The following is a 12,343-nucleotide window of genomic DNA, read 5'->3' on the forward strand; positions in this document are numbered from 1 at the left end:
TAAATCTGGTGTTCCCCGGGAACTCCCGACTCACCTTGTATGCACTGAAGGCTGATGTGTCTGTGTGCAGAGGCTGTACCCTGAATCTTTGTTGCATAGCCAGCAATCTCAGATAGTCAGCAATCTCAGATTCTGCCTAGGCAGAATTTCTCAACATAAAAAGGAAAAAGACAGGAAAACCATGTGACATGGTAGCCCTTGTACTCAAAAGAGCTACCCACATCATTGCATCTCTGCTGTTATGGGTCATTGTGCATCCCCCTGAGGGTGAAGGCTGTGTCTGTACTTGAGCCTGTATAACCTTGTGTAGTGCTATCAGCATCAGCAGGGTATGCTGCTTTACTTCTGATCCTGATTTGGCCCCATTCCCTGGCTATTTATTAACTTTTTTTTTTTTTTTCTTTTTTTTTTTAAACAGTCACAGAATGGTAAATGATAATAATAGATTACTGCATGGATGGGTGTATCAGCGTATGCCTCGGGCGCTCGGCCCCCCCCCCCCCCCCGGAGAGACTGAACTGTGGGACGACCTCCCTGACATTCTCCAAAGCCTTTTTTTCTTTTCCCAGGCTTTTTGGGAGGGCGCTTGTCGGGGGGTGGGGATGTTCATTAAGTATGCCAGGGAAAAGATTTCTTATGTTTGCTTGCAGATCCTTATAGCCTTCATGGAGTGGGATGCATGGTTCCCATAAATATGTGATGATAATCATTTGGAGTGTGAATGTTAATTTGTGTAATGGGTTCCCAAAATATGGGCCATGTGCCTGCTGAGTATGTTTCATTTTAAAATAAATGTGCATACATAATACACACACAGGCACATGCTGCCTGCATATTCATCCATAATTAAAAAATCTAAAATTATAATTTGTTTTTGAAGGAGACAAAGAAGCAGCTCCCACAGTACACTGGTAACCGTTGAGCGGGAGCCCAGCCATCACGATGGTTTTGTGAGCCCTGCCGGAGATCACAGTCCCACACGGACAGCTGCAGCTACAAAGCACCCCAGTGACCTAGATTCAGCTGTAGATTACTGTCTGCTTTGGCCTGTGCCTCCCAGAGCTGCACCAGGAGTCTGATTTTGTTGCACAAGCTAACTTGCTTACTGCTCTGACCCATTTTACCATAGCAACCTGGTTTGCTGTACAAGAGGCTAGAAAAAGCACACAGGCAACTTTTTAAGGATTCCAAGATTAAGTTAACTCTCTGCTCTTTTTTTCTTCTCCCCCCAACCCCCACCCTATGCCCTGAATGTTCTTAGCAGACATGAAGAAGATGAACTGACAGTTTCCAACAGCACTGGAAGCCAGGAAAAGATTTAGGCAAGGTACTACTTATGCACTTCTAATATATTGTTCATCATGATGTGTGTTTTTGACTTATTATTCCTTTCTTGGCAAAATTAGCTAGATGCTTCCTTTGCTCCAAATGTCTCATTGCTGATTTCATCTCATCCGTCCCCATCCACTCTCCTCAATAACATGACCATTAACCTTTCATAAGTGTATTTCATTATGTCCTCTTGTTTTTAATTTTCTGATAATGCATGCATAAATACAATTAGATGTTGAAGAATCAAACTGTTCTCACTGTAGTTTGTTAGCTGTTGTCTCTATATCTATATGCTTACATGTGTGTGTATGTTAGAAACAGGAGAAAGTAGTTCTTTTCATACATTAATTTAGTCTTTGTAGACATGATTCTGACTGGGAAGAAAAGTAAAAGATAATCCAAAACAATGAGGATTATCATAGCGATATATTAGAAAATAAAATATTGATAATTTTTCAGGACTTTGTATTTTTTGTTTGTTTGTTCCCTTAATGTTGAAGGAACCCTTCATGTTTGTTAAACTTGGAGATGTACATATAATCATATGCAAAACCAAAAAAATTACAGGAAAGTCACAAAGAAAGACATTTTACAAAAGAAATTATATCTTCTTTCCATGTTTCATATATTTCTGAGATATTCTTAAAACACCTGAGCACCTTTGCTAGTCAGACAAAGGAAATTTTCTCAGCACCTCCCAAGCCCAGCTGTGACTGTTCCTGCACTCATGGGTGCTGGGATAGGCACAGTCAGGCTTCAAGACTGGCAGGGATCAAAGGTGCCTTTTATTTTGCAAAATATTTTGGGAATCTGTTTTGCAACTCACAGAGAGAGTCCCAAATATTTACAATTCACCACACTTTTGAATTTGCTGGTGGCAGTGCTGCTCTGGGTGAGTGGTTTGTTTTAGGCTCATTTTTGCTTTAGACAGCTCCTGGTTGTGTTGGTTCATTTATTTTTAGCTTCTAGAACCAGTAAGAAGGCTCTTATTTTGCTAATCAGTGCTGGTATTGTATGAGGCTTAAGCTGCATATCTCTCCCAGCTGGCTAGTAAAACAAGGTACAGAAGTGGTACTATGTAAGACTCTCAAAAAATAGTGCCTAAATGGTTCTGATATAATTGAAAAGTGCATCTCTCTACATTCCTCTTTCAAAAGGACTGTCCTTATCTGCAGGAACGTAGATGTTTGAGTTGAGTGCCCTTCCAAACATTTCAGCTCTCCTACAAGGAGGTTTCTTATTCAGCTGATGACCAACGCCTTGAACTGCATCTGAAGCTGGTGGTCAGAGCAAGTCATCTGACACCTCTTGTGAAAACTCCACTAAGTGTGTGGACAGAAGAACAAATCAGCACAAATTAAGGAACAGTGTGCATTTGCAAGGTCATAGATACACCGTGAACACTTCTTGTGTGCCTGCCTTTAATACAAACTGAATGGGAATCCATCCATCAGTCGTGTGAATGCAGCTCTCCTTGCCAATAAGCTGCAAAGTCATATCTGGGCTTACCTCAGGGTAAAGTGTTGTCCCATATCTTCAGAATGCAATGAGACCTTGAATCCTGTGTAAATGCTCTAAGGTGTTTCAAAATGTAATTGCAAGCAGATCATACATGAGCAATCCACTCTTCAGAGTGGATAGAGGCAAAGATGAAAGTAACCGTGGTCTATTAAATTCATGAAGTTGCAGACTTAATGAAAGATTAAAAATAAATAAATAAATCATAGAATCATGGAATCGTAGAATATCCTGAGTTGGAAGGGACCCACAAAGATCATCAAGTCCAACTCCTGGCTCCACACAGGTCTACCCAAAAATTCAGACCATATGACTAAGTGCACAGTCCAAATGCTTCTTAAACTCTGACAGGCTTGCTGCAGTGACTCTGTTCCTGGGCAGCCTGTTCCAGTGCGTGACAACACTCTTGGTGAAGAACATTTTCCTGATATCCAGCCTGAACCCCCCCCTGTTGCAGATTGACACCATTTCCTCGGGTCCTATCACAGGTCACTAAAGAGAATAGATTGGTGCCTGCCCCATCCACTGCCCCTCATGAGGAAATCACTGCTATCATTTAAGCCTCAAAAATGACCCAAGCACCTCAGATCATACATTTTTTGGACAATTCCTCCCTAAAGAAAGTTAAAATTTATTTTGAAAGAAACCATGACAACTACTACTTCCTCAACTCAGACAACTACTACTTATTTAGCTCAACATCTGGGTATTTGCCATAATTTCCATTCACTTGGACTGAAAGTTTCTGCTAGTCCTTATTTAGATGACGTAGATCTGGCTTTTGGCTCAGATAAGTCTGACATTTGCCAGGGCTAGCAGACTGCTTTTGGTGGGCAGCAGTCCTATCATAGAATCATAGAATCATAAAAAAATTAAGGTTGGAAAAGATCTTCAAGATCATCTGGTCCAATGATCACCCTACTACCAATGTCACCCACTAAACCATGTCCCTAAGCATCAGATCCAACCTTTCCTTGAACAACCCCAGGGACGGTGACTTGAACGCTTCCCTGGACAACCCATTCCAATGCCTGACCACTCTTTCTGAGATGAAATGTCTCCTAATTGTTTTAATTGTTGAAGAGTAGTGCTCTTTGTTCAATTCTTTGTTTTAATTGTTGAAGAGTAGGAGCATGACGTTTCCATTTTTCCACTCACCATTTGCCCACATTCCAGGACTTTTCAACTATGATAGAGAGAGACTTGGCAGCTACATCAGCCAGTTCCCTCAGGACCCTGGGATTCATGTCATCAGGTCCCACAGACTTGTACCTGTTTAGATTCATCAGGTGGTCTCAAACCTGCTCTTCACTGACAGTAGGTGGGACTTTGACTCCCCTGCCTCCATCTACGGGTTCAGAGAAATGAAAGGTTTGGGAAGCCTGACTACCAGTGCAGATGTAGGCAAAGAAGTTGCTGAGTACCTCAGCCTTCTCCATGTCTGTCGTTGCCAATTACTCAGATATAGAAACTCACTCCTAATATAAGAAATTAGCCACCTATAATTTGCTAAAATCACTCACACACTCCTATTTTCACCCCTCCGTCTATTTTCACAAATGTTAAAGGTACACGGTGGCCCTCGGAGACTCGTCCTATCACCCCAGCGCAGCAGCCCAAAGGAAGCTGGGTCCTCTCTTGTGCTCTTCCTTGAGGCTCTGTGCAGAAGGGATGCCACGTGTCGCACAAGGTCTGGGGGATGTGAAAGAAGCACTCACACAACCCCTGAGAATTGGCAACAGAGTGGTTTATTGCCGGGACATCTTGCAGGTAATCCTGTGGGATGTCCATGCTGTTTGGTGGCTCCAAGCTAATGCTTGGGATGGAGCCCATGCGACGACGAGTAGGGGCCTGGCCGGGCACTCCTGCGACACTGTTTTTGTGCTCGGATGGCAGAGAGCAAAGACGCGCCGTGGTAGTCCCAGGTCTGTTCTGCCCGAGGTGGATCCACTTCCATCGGTTCCTCCATGTCTGCTGGTGGATCCACCTCCATGGGCTCCTCGGTGTTGGGCAGAAGCCTAAGCCAGTCCTTGCCTGGGACTGCCCAAACGGGATGCCTTCTGTCCGTAAGGTTGCCAGGCCGGGGTGCCGAACCACGGGGTCATCCAGTTCCATGCCTACATCCACTGTCAGGTTGATTTCTGTGCGTGGGTCCGATGTTGCCATCTGGTTTATGGCCCTGGCTGGGTCCCGTGCTGTGGTATGGATGATAGGCATGCCTGTGCTCCCTGCGGCTGTCTGCCTGATCCTGCTGCCTTCGCCCCACGCTGCTGTTGCGCCAATGGTAGGGCCGAGGCCTGCAGTCGCTGTATGGATGCCAGGAAGGACGGCGCTCTGCTCGGAGTGGCTGACAACCAAGCCCGTCCTTGCTTGTGACTGGCCGCATGGATGCCTACCATCCGGGAAGCTTTGAGGCCGGGCTGCTGAACCAGAGGGTTGTCCACTTTCACTTCTAGGTCCCATGCCACTGTGCGTTTGATTTCCATGCATAGGCCTGATGCTGCCGTCTGTGTTTTGGCCATGGCTGGGTCCCGCACTGTGCTCCGGATGATAGGCATGTTTCTGCTCCCCGCGGCTGTCTGCCTGATCCTGCTGCCTTCGCCCCACACCACTGTTGCACCAATGGCAGTACGCCCCAGACCCCCTGTTGCTGTGTCGTTGCCGGGAAGGACTGCGCATGGCCCGGAGTGGCTGGTGATCTTGCCTGTCCCTTCTTGGGACAAGCGGCACTGGATGCCTTCCATCTGGGAAGTTTCCAGGCCGGGGTGCTGAACCACAGCGTCGTCCGCTTCCATGCCTCGGTCCCATGCTACTGTTCGCTTCATTGCCACTTGTAGGTCTGACGCTGCCGTCTGTGTTTCGGCCACGGCTGGGTCCCGCTCTCTGTTGTGGCCTACAGGCACGGCTGTGCTCCCCGCGGCTGTCCGGCTGACGCTCCTGCCTTCTCCCCATGCCGCCGTTGTGCCACTGGGAAGGCCCAGGCCCCCTGTCGCTGGATGGCTGAGGGGCCGGCCTGTTGCCTGCATTGTTGCGGTGCCAATGGTACCACTTATAGGTGTCTGGGCTGCGTGCCAGAGCTCCCTTGGACACTGTTGTGTGTCGTGCCACCAGCGCTCTGCCTCTGCCCATGACGTTTCTCCTTCTCATCAGCTGCCTTCTTTCTTGGTGCTTGCTGGGACTTCATTGCTGTCCTCTCACACCAACAAGGGCTGCCTCTCACTGCTTCAGGTCTTCTTTCTGCCACACAAGCTAGCAGTCAGAGCACCTAGAAGCTCAGCGAGTGGCGGGCCAGCGGCAGGGGTCCTGTTTTATAGGACCCGCAGCAAAGGTGGGGCAGTGGTGGCCACTGTGACCTCAGCAAGCCTCTGTGATGGAGTGGCCCACACATAGCCAAAGGCGGCTGTGTTGGAAGCGGCCTGGAAGATGCCCTCACGTGGGAGGAGGAGGAGGGTTAGGGGGGCTGAAGGCCCCTTTTCTGGGGCTGGCTCCCCCAGGCCTTTTGGCTTGCCAGAGAGAAAGGCTGCCCCTTGGCCACAGGGACTGCCCTCCACCTCCCATTCTGTGCCCTAGGTTTATTTTTAACACTGGTTTTTAGGTAATTTCATTCTATTCTTTACAGAAAAAACAGAAGCAAGGTGCATCTTCAACCCTAATTCTCATATGCGCTTTGTGCTCTGAGTGAAGAATTTTCTTCTTCACATCACATCTAATCTCAATCTCCCCTCCATTTGTTCAAAGCCGTTATTCCCTGTTCCATTGCTACACTCCCTGATAGAGTCCCTCTCCAGCTTTCTTTTAGGCTATTTTTATGGGTTAGGTTAGGTGGCAAAACTGCAGGACCTTGCAAATTGCAGCCTTATCTACCTTATTCCACATGTTGCACATGATGCTTTCCAGCTCAGGCTCTAGCCTCTCATCAGTGTAACACAGAATCATAGAAACATTCAGGTTTGCAAAGACCTCCAAGATTACCTGGTCCAACCGCCCCCCTACCGCCAATATCATCCTCTAAGCCTTTTCCCTAAGCACCACATCCAATGTTTCCTTGAACAACCCCAGGGTCAGTGTCTACCATGATCCCCAATACCTTTTCTGCAAAGATCTCCTCCAGCCATCTGGCTTCCTGCATCTACTAGTACACGAGATTTCTCCTCTCCAGGTACAGGTGTCAGTATTTGCTTTTGTTGAACTTCGTGGTGTTCCTGTCAGCTCATTTCTCCAGCCTGCCATACTGAGATTATTTAATTTCCATAATGATTAAAATTCATTATTGCTGAAGAGTCACTGCAAAACACATGAATTGCTTAACATGCTTTAAAACTTCCTCTTAAGTAAAAGATGTCTTAAATGGGCTTATACCATTTTACTATTATAAAAGACACATGAACATGAAGGTAGGTATCATCAGTCTTAAAGACTTATTTTGAACAATTAATTTAAGAAGTCTTTAAGAATTTGATTTCCAGAAGTACAAAATATTCTCGCCTCCAAAAGTGGTAATAAAGATAGCTAATTCCTTGCTAGATAAAGCTAGGGCTAGCTTTGAGACTCAAGGTCACACAGGCTATGTATCTTCAGATGTCTGGACCAGCTCTACATCTTCCTCCTCTCCCATGTCCTTTATCAGACCTTGCTGTACATAGTCCTGCCAGGAGAATATAGCACTCAGTTTTGGGGAAAGCAAATATGTCTCTTCATTAGTGGAACAAACCTGCAAGGGGAAAGCCCTATGCAAACCTAACCTTAACTAGGCACATGTGAAGTCAGATTGTGACAGGGCTTCAACAGAAATGGAAAAAAGATTCATAGCTGACCGTCACCACTACATTAATGGTATTGTAATACTAAGTTTTCATTTCTGCTCTGGGCCAACCTAACCTACATGGTAAACAAAGTCAGCAAGAAAGTAAGCTATAATGCGTAAGGCATGAAAATCGCAAAGACAGATTGATCCTTTCTCAAAGATTTCAGAGATCAAAAATCCCTACATTTCTACTGATTAATTCTGTTTTATAAAGTTTGGGCCAGTGTCATTTTTTTTCTGGGCTTCCTAAAGTATTTCAAAAGCCATCATGTGTAAAGAGAGATTATTTTTCACATTTCCACTGCCATATGTTGTTCAGTTATTTCATGGACTGTGTGGGATTCATTAACCAGTCTTGTGGATGGAATCACTGTAGTGAACTGATCATTTCTTTATTGCTGCTTGGGGCCATGATGGGCCATGAGTCACTATTAGATTTTTTCCAAGATGAAGAACCAGCAAAGGTGTAGTCCAACAAACGTGTGTTTTGAAGAAAGAAAGAGCATAAAACCCAAGTGTTATTTCATTGGTCGATGACACCAAAGTCCTTGTCACTGTGCAGGACCTTGAAAACTACATAAAAATTAGATCTTTACAGACAAGTGTTATCTTTTCTATCATTTCTCAAGTAACAGAGTTCATGCTCTGTATGACAATGTAACATACTCTTGAAGGACATTTTAGATCTTTTAGTTGGAAAGACTTCAGATACTAAGAGTTACATATTGTATACATGTAGGTTTAGGAATTGTTTCTCACAAATAATTTTCTCTTACCATGGACTGTAGCGGTATCGACCCTGAAAGCTATTAGAATCAGTCTGTGACTGGGAATCCTGCCATGACATATAGATACTCTGAAGTTAAAGAATATGAAACCACAGTTGTAGGAAATTGAAGTTGGTATCATTTGCACAGGTACAGCAGAAACATTATAAAAAGAATGAAAATCAAATACAATACCTTTTTTATTTTCTCTGAAAACTGAACTGAGACTCTTTTTCTGACTATCTATTGAGGGGTTAAATTATGAACTGTAGATGCTAATTTTTGGATGCTAATTTTAATCTTCTCACACACCATGGACAATGGCTGCAATCTAAATTCCCCAGTACACACCATCTTTGATTTGATGGTCTTTTAACTAAGCTCCCCCATTCCTGTTCATCTCTAGAAGTAAGTGGGTTTAACCTACTATTTTGCGTTTCTTTACTTATTATCCCAAGCACACTGCCAAAGTACCTAGAGGCTCTAGGTAATGCCAAGAACATACAAATGAAGTTTTCCATTTCTTGGTGAAGAATAGATAGTTCTTTTGGCTTTTTCTAAACACGTAATTACAATCTGGTAAACATTAACCAGATACAAAGTGCAGATGGTTTAGCTAATTAGAAAAATGAAGAAAAGACTACAGAACTGTGGAAAGAGATGGCAACAAGTAATGGAGAATATGGCAAGCAGAAATAATGAAGCTGGCGCAAGAGGACTAGAAAGAGAAAGGTGGGAGGGGATGGAAACAGGCCTCAAGAGCATGAGGAGGAGGATCCTCAGCTAGGAAAAATGAAGCCAGAGTTGGAAAACACCACTAGTGTCCAGTGCCTATGAAGATGTGCAGCTGCTTCTGCTTTGGCTGAATCTTTTATACAGCTGTTGGCTCCACCTAGGAATGTCTTCTGCCTCTGAGGCCATATGATACACATCTGCATTGGAAAGAGATAGAGCACTAGCAGAACTTTATTTCCATACCAAATTGTGTTGTCACATGGGATGAAGAGAAACATATATATATATGAATAATAATTTAGAATAAGTATGTTTATATTTCAGTTTAACTAATTAAAGATTCCCTGCTTATTTTTATTTGTGTCCACTGTCTCCAGCTTCATCTGAATCTTCCCACTTTTCCCAAAAGTCCTTACACAGTAGGTATGACTATAATCAGACAGGTGTATTTAAAAATACCCAGTAAGAATAGTTTCCTTGTCTAATATTCATCCTCCAAAGGCCGAGGAGAAATCAAAAAATAATAATAATAATAATAATAATAAAAAAATCAAGGTAATTTGCAAAACCAGTGCTTCTAGACAGGTGCTATATGATTATTCATTTTAGTGCACAAGGAATAATTAGTGCTTGGGACCTGGCTGGTGCTTCCAGCAGGAAAGAAACCAGTGGAAAAAGGAGTGAAGATGGGACAGAGCCTTGAAGCCCTGTATTTTCTTTTGCTGCTGGTCCTGAGAAGGTGTGAGAGATGGTGATTTTCACCACTATCCCTGCTTGCAGTTTCTCTGCTCTTCCTCATCTCTGTAGTACTGATGATAATAAGTGATTCTGCTTTTGCTTAGAAGTGTGTGTGCAGACACTCCAGAAATTTTTGGTTTAAATTTCAATAAAACACTCCTGTTTAAAATTCTCTCTGTTTTTTTGTGTCATAGGTGCAGCATCAGCGCCTGGCATGATGCATCCCACTCGATAAGAGAAAGATGGACGGGCTTTTTAAAGGCAAGGATGGGGTGTGCAGGAGACAGCTGAAGAGGAAAGAAGAATGGAAGCACCAAACCAACCTTTGTGAAGTGGAATGAAAAATAAGCAATTATTATTATTTTTTTTCCTTCGGCCAAGATGGGGTTGATGGAGAAAATGCAAATGAATTTAACCATTCATGCATCTCTTCTCATTAATTAATCCCTTATGGAATGCATACTTTTCCAGACACAACAGTACTATCTGTCTGTATTGCTGTACTGAATACCTGTGAAAAATGAGACATGACAGCCCATTAGAAAGACGATTCCCATTCTCCCAGAGTTGTATCATACTATTCATAGAGTTGTAAGCTACCAACATCATCGGCTTTACACTTTACCTTTTGTGTTACAGGAATTTATCTCTAGGCAAAAAAATGCTTCTGATTTTATAGGTGAAGGATAGGATACGATGCTATTTAAAGCTTTCCAGAGCTTGTGCATGTGCCCCTTGTATGTTAAAATTTATACAGAAACAACAAAGCTGTGGAAATTTTTCACATTTAATAGTTCTGTATCTCTAGCATAAAAAGTAGTCTTGTCAAATAAGACCAATATTGGAGGCTTTAGACCCCTGTAAATCAGAGGCAGCTGTGTTAACAGTCAAGAAAAATTCAGTCTGATAGCTACAGCCCTGTCCAATGCTTTCTAGTAGAAGAAATACTTAGAGGAAAAGTAAGGTATTAAAATGTGGCAGAAATACATAAAAAAAAAGCTATACAAATTGTTTTCATCTGCCTATGGTAGAAGATGCCAATGCTTTAAGATAATATTACTTAACTGCTCAACTACTCAATTATATAAAGCTATGGTGCTTGAAAGTAATGAAGTTTTTTTCATTAATAAGTAGATATTCAGTCTTTATTAAGGCTTATGATGACATTAGAAAGCATACAGTCTTGTTGGAACAGATGTGTAGAATGAACAGAATGGACAGAATGCTGAGTACCAGTGTCTGCACTATACATTTTTGCAGTTGGGATTACTTTGAATTAGCTATTTTTCTGGTCCTATGAATCAATTTAATTTATGGTATAGAAAGCAAAGGGAATTCCTGAAGAACACCTTTTGTCTTAGTTTCATGCATAAGCAAATCTAGTTTAGATGTTCTGAGACTGCTCAGTGCAAACCAAGACATTCATTGTAAGTAAGGATGCACAAGCAGAGTCTTTTTAAAAGAAAATGGCATGCTTTTTTAGATGCATCCTGTTTTACTGAGCATTAGAAAATCTGTTTTTGTATGATACAAGAATCCAAGAAGTTCAGTTTTTTAAATTATTCCTAAAGCTCAAGTAAGAAAGCTCCATCACACTGTAGGTGTAATGAAGCTGTCATGCATACAGAACATGTAAGACAAGCTCCAAATAACAGTGTTGTTGGTTACACAGTCTTGGATTACCAATGCTTAATTTGTAGTTTTAAGTGACTAGGCATACCTTCCAGAGCTGAAGATGTGCCATGCTCTGCATAATCTGATCTCATTTACAATGCTCTAGTATGTTCTTCTTGGTAATTATTCTGAGGTTAGAGGTGTGGTCTCTAGAGATGACTGCAGTTTAATTATATTTGGTTACCAGTGAGTCACCTTCTGAAATTCTTCTCAGCACAGAAAGCAGTATAAAGGTATTCTTTTATTTTTCCTCTTCATTAAAAGAAATCATAAAATAATTTAGGTTTGAATGGATCTCAGAAGGCCATCTGGACTAGCCCCTGTTCAAAGCAGGGATAACTTCAAGTCTGCATCATAATCATAAAGTTTTTTCAGTAGTTTAGGGAAATCTTTTCCCACTTCCTTTCTTTTGACTGAGTGGGTGCCTACCATCACATCCCTCATTTCGGTTCATAACTTATAAGCTCTCATTCTGTCCCTCAGGTAGTCCAAAGTGAATCTCCATACAGGGAAGCTGTTCCTTTGTGTAGAGAGAACCCTTCCTTATTTCATGTTTCTCCTTCCTGAGGACATGTGTAGTCACGGGACCACTCAAATCACATGAGCTATTCCTCCCTGTCTCTGTGATCCCATTGATGTATTGGCTCTGCTGAGGTAAGGGCCATTTATTTTCATCATTGGGCCACATGCACACTCTTGGTATACTTGAGAGCCTCAACAATCTCTCTACCACATCTCACACCTTGCTTTCTACAAGTAATGAACTTTCAAACAC

The 12,343-nt window shown here is 42.8% G+C and overlaps 1 long non-coding RNA gene across 1 annotated transcript; it reads left to right on the forward strand.

Annotated features, from left to right (window-relative positions):
* The first annotated feature begins 4,075 nt into the window (after positions 1 to 4,075).
* Positions 4,076 to 10,863, forward strand: LOC118163381. Its single transcript, XR_004749012.1, has 3 exons — positions 4,076 to 4,105; positions 6,910 to 7,009; positions 10,089 to 10,863. It is a non-coding gene; the product is annotated as an uncharacterized LOC118163381 (long non-coding RNA).
* The last annotated feature ends 1,480 nt before the right edge of the window (positions 10,864 to 12,343 follow it).

Source organism: Oxyura jamaicensis, chromosome 3 (assembly GCF_011077185.1).
Source record: "Oxyura jamaicensis isolate SHBP4307 breed ruddy duck chromosome 3, BPBGC_Ojam_1.0, whole genome shotgun sequence".
NCBI lineage: Eukaryota > Metazoa > Chordata > Aves > Anseriformes > Anatidae > Oxyura > Oxyura jamaicensis.